Source organism: Theropithecus gelada, chromosome 1 (assembly GCF_003255815.1).
Source record: "Theropithecus gelada isolate Dixy chromosome 1, Tgel_1.0, whole genome shotgun sequence".
Taxonomy (NCBI): Eukaryota; Metazoa; Chordata; class Mammalia; order Primates; family Cercopithecidae; genus Theropithecus; species Theropithecus gelada.
The window spans coordinates 143,605,060-143,623,648 of record NC_037668.1 but is presented as its reverse complement, the minus strand read 5'-3'; the positions used below and the strand labels follow the sequence as shown (position 1 = coordinate 143,623,648).

Genomic DNA, 18,589 nt, shown 5'->3' with positions numbered 1-18,589 from the left:
ACACAAGTTATTCTCAGAGGCCTCCAGGGGCCGCAAGATTCTTCTGCACTGGTCCTGTTATCAAGGTCAAGCCACAACATTACCCCTCCATCACCAAGGTCCCTGTGGGACTGCCACTGGTCTGGTCTCCATCTCTGCTCCTATGGAGGCTGTTGTCTCCCTGTAAGTGCTTTCCTTAATGCTCTCCACAGCAAACTTGGGACAAGGTCCACTTTTAAAAAAAGATTTTATTTTGAATGTCAGAGATAAAGAAACGAAAATAGCCTGGCAAACTGAGATTTACAAATATTCGCCTACTTTACTTTTCTTAAAGCCCACAGACACGGGTCCTAAGGAGTCTTAATCTTCCTCCTGATCTATCCACACATAGAATTCCTCCAGGTTCTGAGTCATGTGCTCTTTTAAGTCTCTGGCTTGCTCCTGCAGAAACCTAGAAGGCTCTTACTTCTTCCCCTTCCCCTGGTTCATGCGACACCAACCTTGGCCTTGTCTCAAGTGTCACTTCCTCCAGGAATGCACCCCAATAAGTCTCTCACTGCCTAATCAGGTCTAGGCACCTGTGTTACTTTCACTGCTCAGGGGTCTTTCATTTCACATTTCATAGTTGTGTTTTTATTTTTCATGTTTAAAAAGCTATTTGTCACCCAAAAGAAGTAGAATCAGGGACTCCATCACCTTTGTACACCGATGTTCATAACAGCATGATTCATAGTAGCCAGAAGGTGGAAGCAGCCCAAGTGCCCATCAACAAATAAGTGAATAAATAACATGTGGTGGATTCATACAACAGAATATTACTCAGCCTTAAAAAGGAAGGGGATTTTGACACAAGCACAGCCTGGATGAACCTTGAAGACACATGCTAAGTGAAATAAGCTCATGACCAAAGGACAAATATAAGATTCTACTTGTATGAGATACATAGAGTAGTTAAATTCATAGAGATAGGAAGTAGAATGGTGGCTGTCAGGTGCTGTGAAGAGGGGAAGATGGGAGTTCTTGTTTGATATGTATGGAGTTTCAGTTCTGAAAGATGAAAAGTTCTGGAGATGGATAGCGGTGATGATTGCACAACCATGTGAATGTACTTAATGCCACTATGGACGTGTAAAAATGGTTAAGAGAGTAAATACTTATGTGTATTTGACCACAATTAGAAATAACAAATAGACAAATAAAATTGATTTTTAAAAAGCCATTTAATACTTATCTCGCACTCCTAGATGATAAGCTTTCCAAGGATAGATGCTGTATCTATTTTCTCAGTGTTATCTTCCTGTACCTGGCATATAGTAATCACTCCATATGTACCTCTTGAAAATAAGATAAATGAGTGCATGGCAGGACCAGATCATCTTCTTTTTACAGGGTCACCGAATATATCTGTGTCTGAGCTTCACCTCACCTCTTGACATCTCCTAAACCAGGCAGGAAAAAATGTCCACTTCATTGTGTAATTTTCATCATTCAAGTTCTTATTTCCTTGATATCTGCCTCCACCCAGGATGAGTGATGATGAGCCTCCCATCCACACATTGGGAATCCCCCAAGAAGTATGGCCTCATTCTTTGGCCTCAGAAGAACAATCTTATCAGAATATGTTATCACAACATCAGTGTACTTTCCAAAACTTGGTCATTCTATCTGATATAACCCTACCATTAGGACAAATCAGTTCCATTGGCAATAGCTGTGATGAACTCAGAATAGTTCTCTACACCAGTGAGTGGGGAACAGCATGTTGGTGAGTCCTTTCTAAAGTCTTCCATGTCAATACTCAGTTCCTGTAAGTAACTACTTGAGCCAAAATACCTATAAGAACTGACTCTATATGAATACACCACAGTTTTCAGCACAGGGTACTCTAAACTCACATAAAGTCCTCAAAAAGTGTATACTCCCTGTTTCCTTTCCACTTAAAAAATCTAGAACATGAAAGAGAATCAATACAGTTTTGGCCCAGCCATGCACAACAATTTACACTACCTATGTTATCAAGCAGGACATTTATTTTTTAATCTTAAATATTTTGCTTTAGATTAATGACACTTGAACTCTGCCTCAAAACGTGTGGAACAATTGGTAACCAACTGTGTATTTCAACTAGTCCTAGAACAAAGGGACCATCTTTCCTAAGTAAATACTAGCATTTTAAATTTTGATGAGATATCGAATTGATTTTAAGTTTAAATGGTAGGTTTTACAGTTCTTACCCATCATGGTTACAGAAATCTCTGGTTTTGATTTTTAACCAAGACACTCGTTACTTCTACACATGCCCTGTACTTCGGTGCTCACCTTCTTGTTAAATCTGTACTTTTAAAAAATATCCATTCAATTCTTGCAGAACTTATCAACTGTGTATCAGTTTCTTTATTAAAGGTATTATATCTTTATTAAAGATATTTCTTTAATATCTCTCTCCAATATTTAGTAATACCTTTTCCAATCCTGAATTTTTATAACCGAAGGAGCCAACAACAGAGAACAGGAAATTGTCAACCTCATGTCAGAACTTATAGTGAATTTTTGAAAACTCACAACTTAAATCTATAAATCCGGAAGTTTTCTTGTTTTATTTCTCTCCCCAACAAAATATACTTATTGCCTCATTGTAACCATAAAACCTGGGGAGACAAATCTGTCTCCTACTCTAAGATCCTTCCCAGATTCCAATCACCTCTGAATCACACTGAGGCCACTTTCTACAAGGGTCACCTAAGCAAACCTTGCCACATATACCATCGTCCCACATCACACACTAAGATAAGATGACTGCAGAAATTTAATCTTGTGCAAACAATGATCTCTGTTAGAAGCCACTGAAATAGAAAACTAAATATTCTGCTGCTTTTGAAAAAATCCAGGTAGATGGTGTTACCAATCTTGTGACCTGAAGATGCTTCTTGCTGTGTGTTTCCCACACGATGCTTTGTACCAGGAAAGAACGTAGTCATCATGCCTGTGTGATTCAGGGACTGCAATGAAAATTGAGCCTTCAGGAACTGTTCTTTTTTGGCAGGCATCCCAAAAACGTAGCAAATAATTCAGCAAAGAGGTACTATAGAGAGGTGAGGTACAGGGGCCCTGGAACCAGCTAGGTTCCTCCCCAGCTGCTCTGCTTGCTGAGTACACGATGTGTGCAAGTTATTTAATCTCCTGCTGTCTCAATTTCTTCATCTATAAACTGGGGGTGACAGTTGTCTTCAGAGAATTGTGACGAGGGCAAAGTGAATAGTGCATGCACAATGTTCACAGTATCCTGTGAATGGTTCATGGTTTACACGCACTTTTTTACATTTAAAATGTAGCATTTTACATTTAAAATGCTGGGCATGCAGTAAGGAACCAACGAATATTAGCTAATGTCACTATTTGCTTCTTTCTTTAATTGATTTCTACCTCCCACCGTTTTCAAGGACCTTAGCTTAAACTTGATCCTTTACATTACAAATCACCCCCTCTCCTTTCCTCAGTTACAACTGGAAAATAAAATGTCCCCTCCCTCCTCAGCTGAACAATCATTTATATTCACCTGCTCTATCGGGGCCTAAGAGGAAACCAGCTATGGAGAGAATTCAAAAGTAGAAAGCTGGGTGAAAGGTCTCTCAGGAGTGAGAAGGCCATTTTTTCACTGGTTTGCTCTGCAGAGGAAAATAAATGGGCCTGAAACAATCACTCTGAAAAATGAGTTGGGGATGGGCAAAAGAATCTCATTCAATATTTGTGTGTGTGTGTGTGTGTTTAACCTATGGGTGACCAAGATGCCTTAAGTCTGAGGCTTCTCTTCAACACAGGTAAATTGTGTGCCCCAAGCCCACTAGTGGCTCAACTAATAAATTGATTTAGTACTAGTTTAAAAGAGCTGTTAAAATGAATGAAAGACTCTGGACTGTTTCTTTCTACCTAACATGTCACTATCTTGCTCAGTTTTATTTGGGGTTCTTAGTGTGGGGGCACACAGAGGAAGCAGATGGGAGATCTGTCAAAGCTTAACTATCTGCCATTGAACTTCTGACTTCTGAGGAATTGAAAGGTAACTATATCTAGTAGCCTTACCGAATGAAATGCTATGCTAAGATCACCGTGAACATTAAGAATGGCAGTGAAGCTCCATATAGGTTAATGAGAAGGAGTAGTGAAAACAATCAAAGATAGGAAGTTCCATTCACTTTACTATCCTTGTCCTAAAAACTCCTTAGGGGTGGGACATGGTCTGAAAGGCAAGTACGAGGACACATAAATCACTTAGTGATTTTCCTGAACTAGATAGCACCCCAAATAGGTGGGCTTAGCTGAAAAGGGTTGAGGGGACAGACAGCCCACTATACGCATTTGCCCCATGAAACACGCTACAAATCTTCTCTGCAGTCTTCTATGTCAATATATCTTCTATAAATAACCGCTCAAACGTTCTTCCTAGTGGGGAAGGGAAAATGTTTACAAGAAGGGGCTGTTCTGTGTGAAGGTACTTCCTTCCCCCGGTCCCAGCAGGTTGTGACATGAGTTTGGGCTACTCCTGTTCACCAGTCATTCTCCTCTCTGTGCAACACAAGGAACAAAGAAAGAGCAGATGTGCAGTGGAGTTGGGGATGTTGAAGAGTGTTGAGCATAACCGATGGACTTTTCTGTCATTCTGAGAGCTTTCCTGAGAAAAAGGAATGTCCATGTGTATCATAAGCTTGAAATAATAGAGTGACGTGGGAGAGATATGTGGCATGAGTAGCAGGGCATATGGTTGGGGACTCTATATGACTAGTGGGGTAGATTTCCAAGTAGTTCTCATTTCCTTCAGGTCTCTGCTCAAAGGTCACCTTATCTGTTTTACACGAAATAGTCTCCATCCACTTCTCCATTGACACTCCCCACTCACTTTACCCTGGGTATTGTACTCTGACATTCTCATCACCACCTGACATAACCATGCATTCACTTGTCTATCTGCTTCCTCCAGTTGGGGCATAAGCCTGAAGAGAATCAAGACTACTGTGTTCATTGCTTTATAATCAGCACCCAAGACAATGCCTGAAACATAGTGGTGCTCAGTAAATATTGCTGAATGATGAGTAAATCTGTTGTATCTGTTTAGTTTTTATACAAGACTCCTGGAAAGAGAAAAGGGTGCCAAGCATCAACTTTAGAATAGTCTAATCTTCTCATTTTACAGACGAGAAAACTGAGGCTGAAACAGGTCATGGCTTATGCCAAGTCTGGCTGATGCAGAGAATGAAGCTGAGGCTCCATGGTCCACTGAGCAGCCTGTCCTCAAGAGCATGAACAATTTTGCTGAGCATATCTGACATTGACAAGGTGATGGAGAGGAGCTGGAAGGAAATTGCCTGGGCACGCCTGAGACATTCCCCAAATGAAAAGGAGAAAACTGATTCCAGAGACACTGAACAAATGGGAAAAGAAGGAATGACCATGCCCCTGTCCAACAGGCTGCCTGCCTGGGGATGGCAATGAGAGAAAGCAGATGGCTGCACTGGCACACAGCAGCTGGCTGGAGCAGTACAAATTGAGTGCCCTTGGTGAATATCATTAGAGTAAGTGGTGCACTAAAACACCTAGAGGAAGAACAAGCAAGCAGAACACACACACACACACACACACACACATTTTTATTTTATTTTATTTTTTATTATACTTTAAGTTCTAGGGTACATGTGCACAATGTGCAGGTTTGTTACATATGTATGCGTGTGCCATGTTGGTGTGCTGCACCCATTAACCCGTCATTTACATTAGATATATCTCCTAATGCTATCCCTCCCCCCTACCCCCTCCCCACAATAGGACCCAGTGTGTGATGCTCCCCTTCCTGTGTCCAAGTGATCTCATTGTTCAATTCCCACCTATGAGTGAGAACATGCGGTATTTGGTTTTCTGTTCTTGCGATAGTTTGCTGAGAATGATGGTTCCAGCTGCATCCATGTGCCTACAAAGGACACAAACTCATCCTTTTTTATGGCTGCATAGTATTCCATGGTGTATATGTGCCACATTTTCTTAATCCAGTCTGTCACTGATGGACATTTGGGTTGATTCCAATTCTTTGCTATTGTGAATAGTACTGCAATAAACATACGTGTGCATGTGTCTTTATAGCAGCATGACTTATAATCCTTTGGGTATATACCCAGTAATGGGATGGCTGGGTCATATGGTACTTCTAGTTCTAGATCCTTGAGGAACTGCCACACTGTTTTCCACAATGGTTGAACTAGTTTACAATCCCACCAACAGTGTAAAAGTGTTCCTATTTCTCCACATCCTCTCCAGCACCTGTTGTTTCCTGATTTTTTAATGATTGCCATTCTAACTGGTGTGAGATGGTATCTCATTGTGGTTTTTGTTTGCATTTCTCTGACGGCGAGTAATGATGAGCATTTTTTCATGTGTCTGTTGGCTGTATGAATGTCTTCTTTTGAGAAATGTCTGTTCATACCCTTTGCCCACTTTTTGATGGGGTTGTTTGTTTTTTTCTTGTAAATTTGACTGAGTTCTTTATAGGTCCTGGATATTACCCCTTTCTCAGATGAGTAGATTGCAAAAATTTTCTCCCATTCTGTAGGTTTCCTGTTCACTCTGATGGTAGTTTCTTTTGCTGTGCAGAAGCTCTTTAGTTTAATTAGATCCCATTTGTCAATTTTGGCTTTTGTTGCCATTGCTTTTGGTGTTTTAGACATGAAGTCCTTGCCCATGCCTATGTCCTGAATGGTATTACCTAGGTTTTCTTCCAGGGTTTTTATGGTTTTAGGTCTAATTTTTAAGTCTCTAATCCATCTTGAATTAATTTTCGTATAAGGAGTAAGGAAAGGATCCAGTTTCAGCTTTCTACTTATGGCTAGACAATTTTCCCAGCACCATTTATTAAATAGGGAATCCTTTCCCCATTTCTTGTTCTTCTCAGGTTTGTCAAAGATCAGATGCCTGTAGATGTGTGGTATTATTTCTGAGGACTCTGTTCTGTTCCATTGGTCTAGATCTCTGTTTTGGTACCAGTACCATGCTGTTTTGGTTACTGTAGCCTTGTAGTATAGTTTGAAGACAGGTAGCGTGATGCCTCCAGCTTTGTTCTTTTGTCTTAGGATTATCTTGGCAATGCAGGCTCTTTTTTGTTTCCATATGAACTTTAAAGCAGTTTTTTCCAATTCTGTGAAGAAACTCATTGGTAGCTTAATGGGGATGGCATTGAATCTATAAATAACCTTGGGCAGTATGGCTATTTTCACAATATTGATTCTTCCTATCCATGAGCATGGTATGTTCTTCCGTTTGTTTGTGTCCTCTTTTATTTCACTGAGCAGTGGTTTGTAGTTCTCCTTGAAGAGGTCCTTTACATCCCTTGTCAGTTGGATTCCTAGGTATTTTATTCTCTTCGAAGCAACTGTGAATGGAAGTTCATTCATGATTTGGCTCTCTGTCTGTTACTGGTGTATAAGAATGCTTGTGATTTTTGCACATTGATTTTGTATCCTGAGACTTTGCTGAAGTTGCTTATTAGCTTAAGGAGATTTAGGGCTGAGACAATGGGGTTTTCTAAATATATAATCATGTCATCTGCAAACAGGGATAATTTGACTTCTTCTTTTCCTAACTGAATACCCTTGATTTCTTTCTCTTGCCTGATTGCCCTAGCCGGAACTTCCAACACTATGTTGAAAAGGAGTGGTGAGAGAGGACATCCCAGTCTTGTGCCAGTTTTCAAAGGGAATTTATCCAGTTTTTGCCCATTCAGTATGATATTGGCTGTGGGTTTGTCATAAATAGCTCTTATTATTTTGAGATACGTTCCATCAGTACTGAATTCATTGAGAGTTTTTAGCATGAAGAGCTGTTGAATTTTGTCGAGGGCCTTTTCTGCATCTATTGAGATAATCAGGTGGTATTTGTCTTTGGTTCTGTTTATATGCTGGATTATGTTTTTTGATTTGCGTATGTTGAACCAGCCTGGCATCCCAGGGATGAAGCCCACTTGATCATGGTGGATAAGATTTTGATGTGCTGCTGGATTTGGTTTCCCAGTATTTTATTGAGGATTTTTGCATCGATGTTCATCAGGGTTATTGGTCTAAAATTCTGTTTTTTTGTTGTATCTCTGTCAGGCTTTGGTATCAGGATGATGTTGGCCTCGTAAAATGAGTTAGGGAGGATTCCCTCTTTTTCTATTCATTGGAATAGTTTCAGAAGGAATGGTACCAACTCCTCCTTGTACGTCTGGTAGAATTCGACTGTGAATCCATCGGGTCCTGGACTTTTTTGGTTGGTAGGCTATTAATTATTGCCTCAATTTCAGAGCCTGCTATTGGTCTATTCAGGAATTCAACTTCTTCCTGGTTTAGTCTTGGGAGAGTATAAGTGTCCAGGAAATTATCCATTTCTTCTAGGTTTTCTAGTTTATTTGCGTAGAGGTGTTTATAGTATTCTTTGATGGTAGTTTGTATTTCTGTGGGATCGGTGGTGATATCCCCTTTATCATTTTTTATTGTGTCTATTTGATTCTTCTCTCTTTTCTTCTTTATTAGTCTTGCTAGCAGTCTATCGATTTTGTTGATCTTTTCAAAAAATCAGCTCCTGGATTCACTGTTTTTTTGGAGGGTTTTTTGTGTCTCTATCTCCTTCAGTTCCGCTCTGATCTTAGTTATTTCTTGCCTTCTGCTAGCCTTTGAATGTGTTTGCTCTTGCTTCTCTAATTCTTTTAATTGTGATGATAGGGTGTCAATTTTAGATCTTTCCTGCTTTCTCTTGTGGGCATTTAGTGCTATAAATTTCCCTCTACATACTGCCTTAAATGTGTCCCAGAGATTCTGGTATGTTGTATCTTTGTTCTCATTGGTTTCAAAAAACATCTTTATTTCTGCCTTCATTTAATTATGTACCCAGTAGTCATTCAGGAGCAGGTTGTTCAGTTTCCATGTAGTTGAGTGGTTTTGATTGAGTTTCTTAGTCCTGAGTTCTAGTTTAATTGCACTGTGGTCTGAGAGACAGTTTGTTATAATTTCTGTTCTTGTACATTTGCTGAGGAGTGCTTTACTTCCAACTATGTGGTCAATTTTGGAATAAGTGTGATGTGGTGCTGAGAAGAATACATATTCGGTTGATTTGGGGTGGAGATTTCTGTAGATGTCTATTAGGTCCGCTTGGTGCAGAGTTGAGTTCAATTCCTGGATATCCTTGTTAACTTTCTGTCTTGTTGATCTGTCTAATGTTGACAGTGTGGTGTTAAAGTCTCCCATTATTATTGTATGGGAGTCTAAGTCTCTTTGTAAGTCTCTAAGGACTTGCTTTATGAATCTGGGTGCTCCTGTATTGGGTGCATATATATTTAGGATAGTTAACTCTTCCTGTTGAATTGATCCCTTTACCACTATGTAATGGCCTTCTTTGTCTCTTTTGATCTTTGTTGGTTTAAAGACTGTTTTATCAGAGACTGGAATTGCAACCCCTGCTTTTTTTTGTTTTCCATTTGCTTGGTAGATCTTCCTCCATCCCTTTATTTTGAGCATATGTGTGTCTCTGCATGTGAGATGGGTCTCCTGAATATGGCAAACTGATGGGTCTTGACTCTTTATCCAATTTGCTAGTCTGTGTCTTTTAAATGGACCATTTAGTCCATTTACATTTAAGGTGAATATTGTTATGTGTGAAGTTGATCCTGTCATTATGATATTAGCTGGTTATTTTGCTCACTAGTTGATGCAGTTTCTTCCTAGCATCAATGGACTTTACATTTTGACATGTTTTTGCAATGGCTAGTACCTGTTGTTCCTTTCCATGTTTAGTGATCCCTTCAGGATCTCCTGTAGGGCAGGCCTGGTGGTGACAAAATCTCTCAGCATTTGCTTGTCTGTAAAGGATTTTATTTCTCCTTCACTTATGAAACTTAGTTTGGCTGGATATGAAATTCTGGGTTGAAAATTCTTTTCTTTAAGAATGTTGAATATTGGCCCCCACTCTCTTCTGGCTTGGAGAGTTTCTGCCAAGAGATCTGCTGTTAGTCTGATGGGCTTCCCTTTGTGTGTAACCCGACCTTTCTCTCTGGCTGCCCTTAACATTTTTTCCTTCATTTCAACTTTCATGAATCTGACAATTATATGTCTTGGAGTTGCTCTTCTTGAGGAGTATCTTTGTGGTGTTCTCCGTATTTCCTGAATTTGAATGTTGGCCTGCCTTACTAGATTGGGGAAATTCTCCTGGATGATATCCTGCAGAGTGTTTTCCAACTTGTTTCCATTTTTCCCCTCACTTTCAGGCACAACAATCAGACGTAGATTTGGTCTTTTCACATAATCCCATACTTCTTGAAAGCTTTGTTCATTTCTTTTTACTCCTTTTTCTCCACACTTCTCTTCTCACTTCATTTCATACATTTGATCTTCAATCGCTGATACTCTTTCTTCCAGTTGCTCGAGTCGGTTACTGAAGCTTGTGCATTTGTCATGTATTTCTCGTGTTATGGTTTTCATCTCTATCCGTTCTTTTAAGGTCTTCTCTGCATTGATTATTCTAGTTATCCATTCATCCATTCTATTTTCAAGGTTTTTAGTTTCTTTGCGCTGGTTATGTAGTTCCTCCTTTAGCTCTGAGAAGTTTGATCGACTGAAGCCTTCTTCTCTCAACTCGTCGAAGTCATTCTCCATCCAGCTTTGTTCCGTTGCTGCTGATGAGCTGTGTTCCTTCGGAGGGGGAGATGCGCTCTGATTTTTTGAATTTCCAGCTTTTCAGCCCTGCTTTTTCCCCATCTTTGTAGTTTTATCTGCCTTTGGTCTTTGATGATGGTGACATACTGATGGGGTTTTGGTGTGGGTGTCCTTTCTGTTTGTTAGTTTTCCTTCTAACAGTCAGGACCCTCAGCTGTAGGTCTGTTGGAGTTTGCTTGAGGTCCACTCCAGACCCTGTTTGCCGGGTTATCAGCAGCAGAGGCTGCAGAAGATACAATATTGCTGCACAGCACGTGTTGCTGTCTGATTATTTCTCTGGAAGCTTCGTCTCAGGGGTGTACCCCGCTGTGTGAGGTGTGTGGTGTCGATCTGCACCTAGTGGGGGATGTCTCACAGTTAGGCTACTCAGGGTCAGGGACCCACTTGAGCAGGCAGTCTGTCCGTTCTCAGATCTCAACCTCTGTGCTTGGAGATCCACTGCTCTCTTCAAAGCTATCAGACAGGGGTATTTACCTCTGCCAAGGTTTCTGCTGTTTTTTGTTTAGCTATGCCCTGTCCCCAGAGGAGGAGTCTACAGAGGCAGGCTGGCCTCCTTGAGCTGTGGTGGGCTCCACCCAATTTGAGCTTCCTGGTGGTGGCTTTGTTTACCCACTTAAGACTCAGCGATGGTGGCCCCCCTCCCCCAGCCTTGTTGCTGCCTTGCAGTTAGATCTCAGACTGCTGTGCTAGCAATGAGGGAGGCTCCGTGGGCGTGGGACACTCTGAGCCAGGTGTGGGATATAATCTCCTGATGTGCCTTTTGCTAAGACCCTTGGTAAAGCGCAGTATTAGGGTGGGAGTTACCTGATTTTCCAAGTGTTGTGTGTCTCAGTTTCCCTTGGCTAGGAAAAGGGATTCCCTTCCCCTTAGCACTTCCCAGGTGAGGTGATGCCTCGCCCTGCTTCAGCTCTCGCTGGTCGGGCTGCAACAGCTGACCAGCACCAATTGTCCGGCACTCCCCAATGAGATGAACCCAGTACCTCAGTTGATATTGCAGAAATCACCAGTCTTCTGTGTCACTCACGCTGGGAGCTGGAGGCTGGAGCTGTTCCTATTTGGCCATCTTGCACACACACACATTTTTAAATTTTTAGTTTATTCTTTCAATTTCCCTTCACTACAAGGTAGGCTCCATGAAGACAGGACCTTTGTCTGTGTTAATAATTATTAGTTGGATACATGAAAAGATGAATGAATGAATTATTAAGCATCTCCTATGATAAACATAGTGCTAAGCACAAAGGATGGTTTCTGCATCAGGAGGAATCAGAAGGGGAAATAAATAAGACCCCCAACTACCAAGTGGTACGTTTAGTGTTATGAAGGAGCTGAAAGGGTCCCAGAAGAAGCTAGACTTTGGGGGTCAGGAGGTCTCAAGAAATACATCAGGTGGTGGTTGATGATTAGCTCAGGTATTACAAGAAAAGCCTAAATGGATCAGGAATAGAAGATGGAGAACTGAGAGAATAGCATGTGCTAAAGCCAGAAACAAGAGGGGCCTAGAGGAACTCCAAGCAGCACCACATCATGTGGGAGGGACATAGCCTTTTGAATTAGACAGACTCAAGTTCAAATCCTAACACTGCTCCTTACTACCTGAGTATTTTTGAACAATTTACTCTGGTAGACTGATCTTTGGTTTTAAAAATCTGTAACATAGGAAAAATATTGCCAGCATGTCAGGTTCTTGCAAGGATTACATGAGATCGTGTTTTCTATAGAGGATGCCATGGTTGAGATCAGGAATTGCTGGCTGCTACTCTAGTCGGGAATTGGGGAAAGGTGGCCTGAATGAGCAGGCAGGGGTCAATTCATCTGTGACTTGAGGGTACTAGGAGAATTTTGTACTTTGACCAGGAGGCATGAGGAGGAGTTGCAGGGTTTTAAGTAGAGGGATTATGAGAGTGCAGGCAATGAGACTATTTAGTAATCACTCACAATAATCCAGGAAGGAAATAAAGGTCTCTCTAAGGAAGATACAATGGGAATGAAGAGGAGAGGATGCACATAGGATACACGGGAGGAAGAATTGATAGGACTTTATTACTTATGGTTCCTATGAAAGGAAGAGACATCTAGAACTATTTCTACTTGTACTTCTTAGTAAGCTCTTCAGATCAGGGCCAGAACCAAACTCTTTTTTAGCAGCAGGCAATGAAATAAGTACAGGATCCAGAGAAACGATTTAATATGTTTTATAGCAAGATATTTTAATTTGAATTTTATAAAAGTATCAATCTGCAATAGATTCCTCATTTTAGTTTAAGAACCATTGGTTTACAATAGTGCTGTCCAATGCAAGCCACATATGTAATGGTGACATTTATGGTAATATTATTTTTTATTCAACCTTATATATCCAAAGTATTGTCATTTTGTGATGGTTAATATTGAGTGTCAACTTGATTGGATTGAAGGATGCAAAGTATTGTTCCTGGGTGTGTCTGTGAGGGTGTTGCCAAAGGAGATTAACATTTGAGTCAGTGGACTGAGAGAGGCAGACCCACCTTCAATTGGATGGGCACAATATAATCAGCTGCCAGTGCAGTAGGATAAAAGCAGGCAGAAGAACGTGGAAAGACCAGACTCACTGAGTCTTCCAGCCTTCATCTATCTTGCATGCTGGATGCTTCCTGCCCTTGAACATCACACTCCAAGTTCTTCAGCTTTTGGACTCTTGGACTTACACCAGTGGTTTGCCAGGGGCTCTCAGGCCTTCGGCTGCAGACTGAAGGCTGCACTGTTGGCTTCCCTACTTTTGAGGTTTTGGGAGTCGGACTGGCTTCCTTGCTCCTCAGATTGCAGACAGCCTATTGTGGGACTTCATCTCGTGACCCTGTGAGTCAATAACCCTTAATAAATGCCCTTTCATATGTATATGTATCCTATCAGTTCTGTTGTTCTAGAGAACCCTTACTAATACACATTTCAATATGCAATCAATACAAAAATATTAATGAGGCCAGGTGCAGTGACTCACGCCTATAATCCCAACACTTTGGGAGGCCGAGGCAGCTGGATCACGAGGTAAGGAGTTCGAGACTAGCTTAGTCAACAGAGTGAAACCCCATCTCTACTAAAAATACAAAAAATTAGCGGAGCATGGTGGCGGGTACCTGTAATCCCAGCAACTCCGGAGGCTGAAGCAGGAGAATCGCTTGAACCCAGGAGGTGGAGAGGTTGCAGTGAGTCGAGATTGCACCACTGTACTACAGCCCAGGCAACAGTGCAAGACTCCATCTAAAATATATATATATATATATGTGTGTGTGTATATATATATGTGTATATATATGTGTGTGTGTATATATATGTATATATGTGTGTGTGTGTATATATGAGATATATTGCATTTTTGCAATCAAAATCCAGTCTATATTTTACAATTATAACATACCTGAATTTGTGGTAGCCACATTTTAATACCTCAATAGCCATATGTGCCTAATGGCTACAGTGCCGAGTGACACAGATGTAGAATATCCACTCATTGCTGGTTTAGGTGATTGAGTGAATAGTCGGTCATACTTTAACCACGTCTTAGAAGAAGCACAGTGTTAGAGGGAAATCCTTGTTCCCCACTCTCCTAATTTTACTTCAGAGAGATTTATTCTAAACATTCCAAGCCTCTTGCTTTACCCCTTAGTCCTCTCCTAGAAAAGTACAGTGAATTTCCCATGGGTAGTTTTGGGAAAATAAGCCAGGCATGTCCATCTCAGCAACTCCATCCTTCTCCTTTAAAAAGCCAGCCTGATGAGGGAAACCAGGGATCTGTGCTTCTCCTCTTGGGTACCCCCTTCATGTGGGAAGGCCTGCCGTGGTCTGGCACTGCCTTGATCCACAAGGTAAATTCCCCTAGTTCTGTGGTTGTGCCTTCAAGCTTCTTTGACACTCACAACAAGTCATATTATCCAAATTTATTCTTTATCATTCATAAAGACAATTCTCAGCCTCCAGCTCTGTCTGCATTAGCAGAGGCTGCTCCTAGGGACAGGTGTAGAAGAACAGGGTCTCTGCAAAGGCATGTGCATCTCAGGAGAGGATTTTTAAGGTGCAGGTGACTATAGATTGACATTAAATTAGCAAGTGGCCTAAGTACACATGTGTGACCCATGCAGGGACTGAGCAGATGCTGGCCGGCCACAGAGTCCTTAGTAAGCACAGCTGTGGTAAGGATTCAATTATAGAAAAAATAAAATTTTCTTTCTGCCATTCTTTTAGGCTTCAGGGAATGTACAATATTTGCTGTTTTTAAACTTCAAAAGAGTTGAGTTTCAGAAAACTAGGGGAGTAAATTGTTAATGTCAAAGCTGTCAACAGTGTATTAGCTGCCCCAAACTCCACTGTACATCCTTAAGAAGAGAATGATGGCATAACTAATCTTAGGGTTTGGGTGTTTTGTTATCAAACTCAAGAATGAGCCAGCACCAAATGTTCTCAAGTTAGTTCATGATTGCTTAAGAACATACGGTGGAGACAGTTTCTTAACCTTCAGCAACTCCACAGTCATATTGGTGTAGGTTTGTATAACACCTGTGAAAAAGAGAATGTGGTTTCTTTGTAACTAAATATAGTCTATGCTCAACTTGTTGGTTCAGAACTGAAGAGGTAGGTCTGTATAATTCTGGGGCTCATCTGTCACTCATACAAATAGTGCCCTCCAATTTAGCATTTCTAAGCAATTACGGTGATATTTTGGCTTCCGACTAATTACTTATTTTTCATTTCACATTTTCTACATAAAGTTCTGAAAAAAATAAAAGTTTCATTTTGGAGATATATATATATATATATATATATATATATATATTTTGAGTCGGAGTTTCACTCCTGTTGCCCAGGCTGGACTGCAATGGCGTGATCTCAGCTCACCGCAACCTCTGCCTCCCGGGTTCAAGCGATTCTCCTGCCTCAGCCTCCTGAGCAGCTGGAACTACAGGCATGCACCACCATGCCCAACTAATTTTGCATTTTTAGTAGAGACAGGGTTTCTCCATGTTGGTCAGGCTGGTCTTGAACTCCCGACCTCAGGTGATCTGCCTGACTTGGCCTCCCAAAATGTTGGGATTACAGGCGTGAGCCGCTGCACCCAGCCCTGGATATATATTTTTAAACACCAGAGAAATATCAAATCATTCTACAGGTAATTGACTAAATTGTCTAAAGATATTAAAATTAATCTGAGTAGAGATGAAGATGTGGAAGTAATCAGAATACACACGTGCACATACACATATGTATATATATATACACATGATGTTTGAAGGCATAGATATATAAGAAGTCCCCCGAGAAGCTTTTAAGAGAAGAGAGGGGGGCAAGAGCTGAACTCTGAAGAATACAAACATTTCAGGGATATACAAAGAAAGGAAGGGAACTAAGGAATTTCCAGAAGAAAGTAAGAATATGATGTTTCTGTGGATGAAGACAGAAAGAATGTTTTAAGAAGGGAATAACTGACTGAGTGTAAATAATATTAATAAATGTATTCATTCAACAACTATTTATTGAGTATTATAGGAAGAGACTATTCTAAGCACTGGCCATTCAACAGTGAACAAGACAATATGTTTTCCCTCATGGAGTTTGTGATCTAGTGTAAATTCACACAGAAAAGGTAAGATAAGAAAGGGCTGAAAATGGTCCATTGTGTTTGACCATTTATTGATTATTAGGGTTTTCAGTAAAAGGAAATTCAATGGTATAGAGGGATAACAGCATACAGGAATGAGTTTATGAGTTCACAGAGCTGGGCAGTAATGAGACAGGGTGGTAGCTGGACAATGTGCAGTCCATAGTGGGTGATGGCTATGGAGAATATTCAAGGGAAGAAGGTAGGAAGAGCCAGCAGAGACAGAAACTAAAGACCAAAGGAAGAAGATGCAAAGTGACAGAACACACTGATAAACAACGCATGGGTAAATGCAGTAAGTCCTCAACTAATGTCATAGATAGACTCTTGGAAACTGCTACTTTAAGCAGAACAATGTAAAATGAAGCCAATTTTACCACAGAAGAATTAATATAAACAAGAGTTCAGTCCTGAAGGCATATTTCTGGTGACAAAAACATCATCAAACTTCTAAATAAAGACCAAAACACTTCTAATATTAAACATTGAAATAAATGTGAGCTATACATACATTAAAGAGAGGTTAATGAAAATAAGATAATTATTTACCCACTTATTTCAGCTCAGGATTGCAGGTGGTTGGAGCCTATCCCAGCACTTGGGATGCAAGGCAAAAACCCACCCTGGCCAGGCCACCATTCCATCACAGAACACAGGCACACACACAGCCACGCTCACTCACACTGGGATCATTGAGACATCCCAAGGAATTTAGCAGGCACAGCGCTGAGATGTGGGAGGAAATCGGAGTACCTGAAGAAACTCACAAAGCCACAGGAAGATGTGCAAACTCTACACAAACAGTGGCCCTGGCTGGGATCCAATTTTGTTTTCTCACCAACCAAATTGGCATTGGTGAGACACAGGAGAATACTCCTTGATCATAGGGATCTCTCAGGCTAGCACAATAACTGAATGAGTGATTCAAATGCTGATCATCATGTATGGAACAAAACATGGTTCTAAGCACACACATGGAATATCCCATTTAATCTTCCAGGAAGGACAATTATTGTCCCCCTTTGACAGGTGAAGCCACTGAGGGATAGAAAGGTAAAGCACCTGGCCCAGGAGGCAAGCTGGTAAATGACAGAGCCAGAAATCACAACAAGACAGGCCACAAGTCCAGAGCCTGAGCTCTTATACACAGAGCTTAACCTCATTTGCTTTTGTTTATCCCCATGCCATATTTTCACTGAAATGTCTCTTTTCTGGTGAGGTGTCAACATCATTTATGTCCCCCAGAGTCAAGCCTTTGGTGCATCTGAAAAGTGAGTTCATTTTCTTTCTTCTTTCTTTCTTTTTTTCTTTTTTTTTTTTGAGACAGAGTCTTGCTTTATAGCCCAGGCTAGAGTGCAGTGGCACGATCTCAGCTCACTGCAGCCTCCATCTCTCACGTTCAAGAGAGTCTCCTGCCTCAGCCTCCTGAGTAGCTTAGATTATAGGTGCACACCACCATGCCCAGCTAATTTTTATTTTTTATTTTTGTATTTTTAGTAGAGAAGTGTTGGCCAGGCTGGTCTTGAACTCCTCACCTCAAGTGATCCACCTGCCTCTGCCTCCCAAAGTGTTAGGATTACAGGCATGAGTCACCACACCCTGGCCTGAAAGGTGAGTTCAAAATGAATGTTTTTCTTATGTTAGCACACTCAAGAATGACAAAGAATTCACCTGCTTCAAGAAAATTAAGATAAGCCTGTAATCCCAACGCTTTGGGAGACCAAGGTGGATCACTTGATGCCAGTAGTTTAAGATCAGCCTGGGCAACATAGCAAGACCCTGTCTCTACAAAAAACATTTAAAAATTAAAAAAAAAGAGAGAAGATGATAAACATTTGACCTTCTGTGGATTATTGTTGACCTGAGGGCTGGGTCATGGCAAGCTCATCTTTGCTTTCCACAACCTTGACAATCATGGAAGACTCTTGTAATTTTTTTCAAACAGGAAGTCTCTCAGCACCTTCAGAACATTATCTGTGACTCTCACTTCACCTGACTCCAAAAGAAAATGGGTAACCTACCCAAAGAGAGACACACTTTAAAGCAAACCATGGAAAACATGGAACTAGGACAGAGTGGAAAATTTTAAAGGTGTTTTATTCTCCAGAGGTCATCAAGTATAAGAAGAAAATAAAAACAAAGTAATGAGCACACAAAAGATTTGAAAAAAATTAAAAAGCATGCCAAATTCTTAGATGAGCAAGTCTAAAAAATATATATATATAATAATACCTTCCATTAAGGCAATCCTGAT

At 40.8% G+C, this 18,589-nt stretch overlaps 1 long non-coding RNA gene across 1 annotated transcript; it reads right to left on the bottom strand.

Moving 5' to 3' along the window:
• Positions 1-2,762: 2,762 nt before the first annotated feature.
• LOC112614457 lies at positions 2,763-13,947 on the bottom strand. Its single transcript, XR_003117081.1, has 3 exons — positions 13,820-13,947; positions 3,536-3,644; positions 2,763-2,978 (listed from the first exon to the last, which is right to left on the bottom strand). It is a non-coding gene; the product is annotated as an uncharacterized LOC112614457 (long non-coding RNA).
• Positions 13,948-18,589: the final 4,642 nt, after the last annotated feature.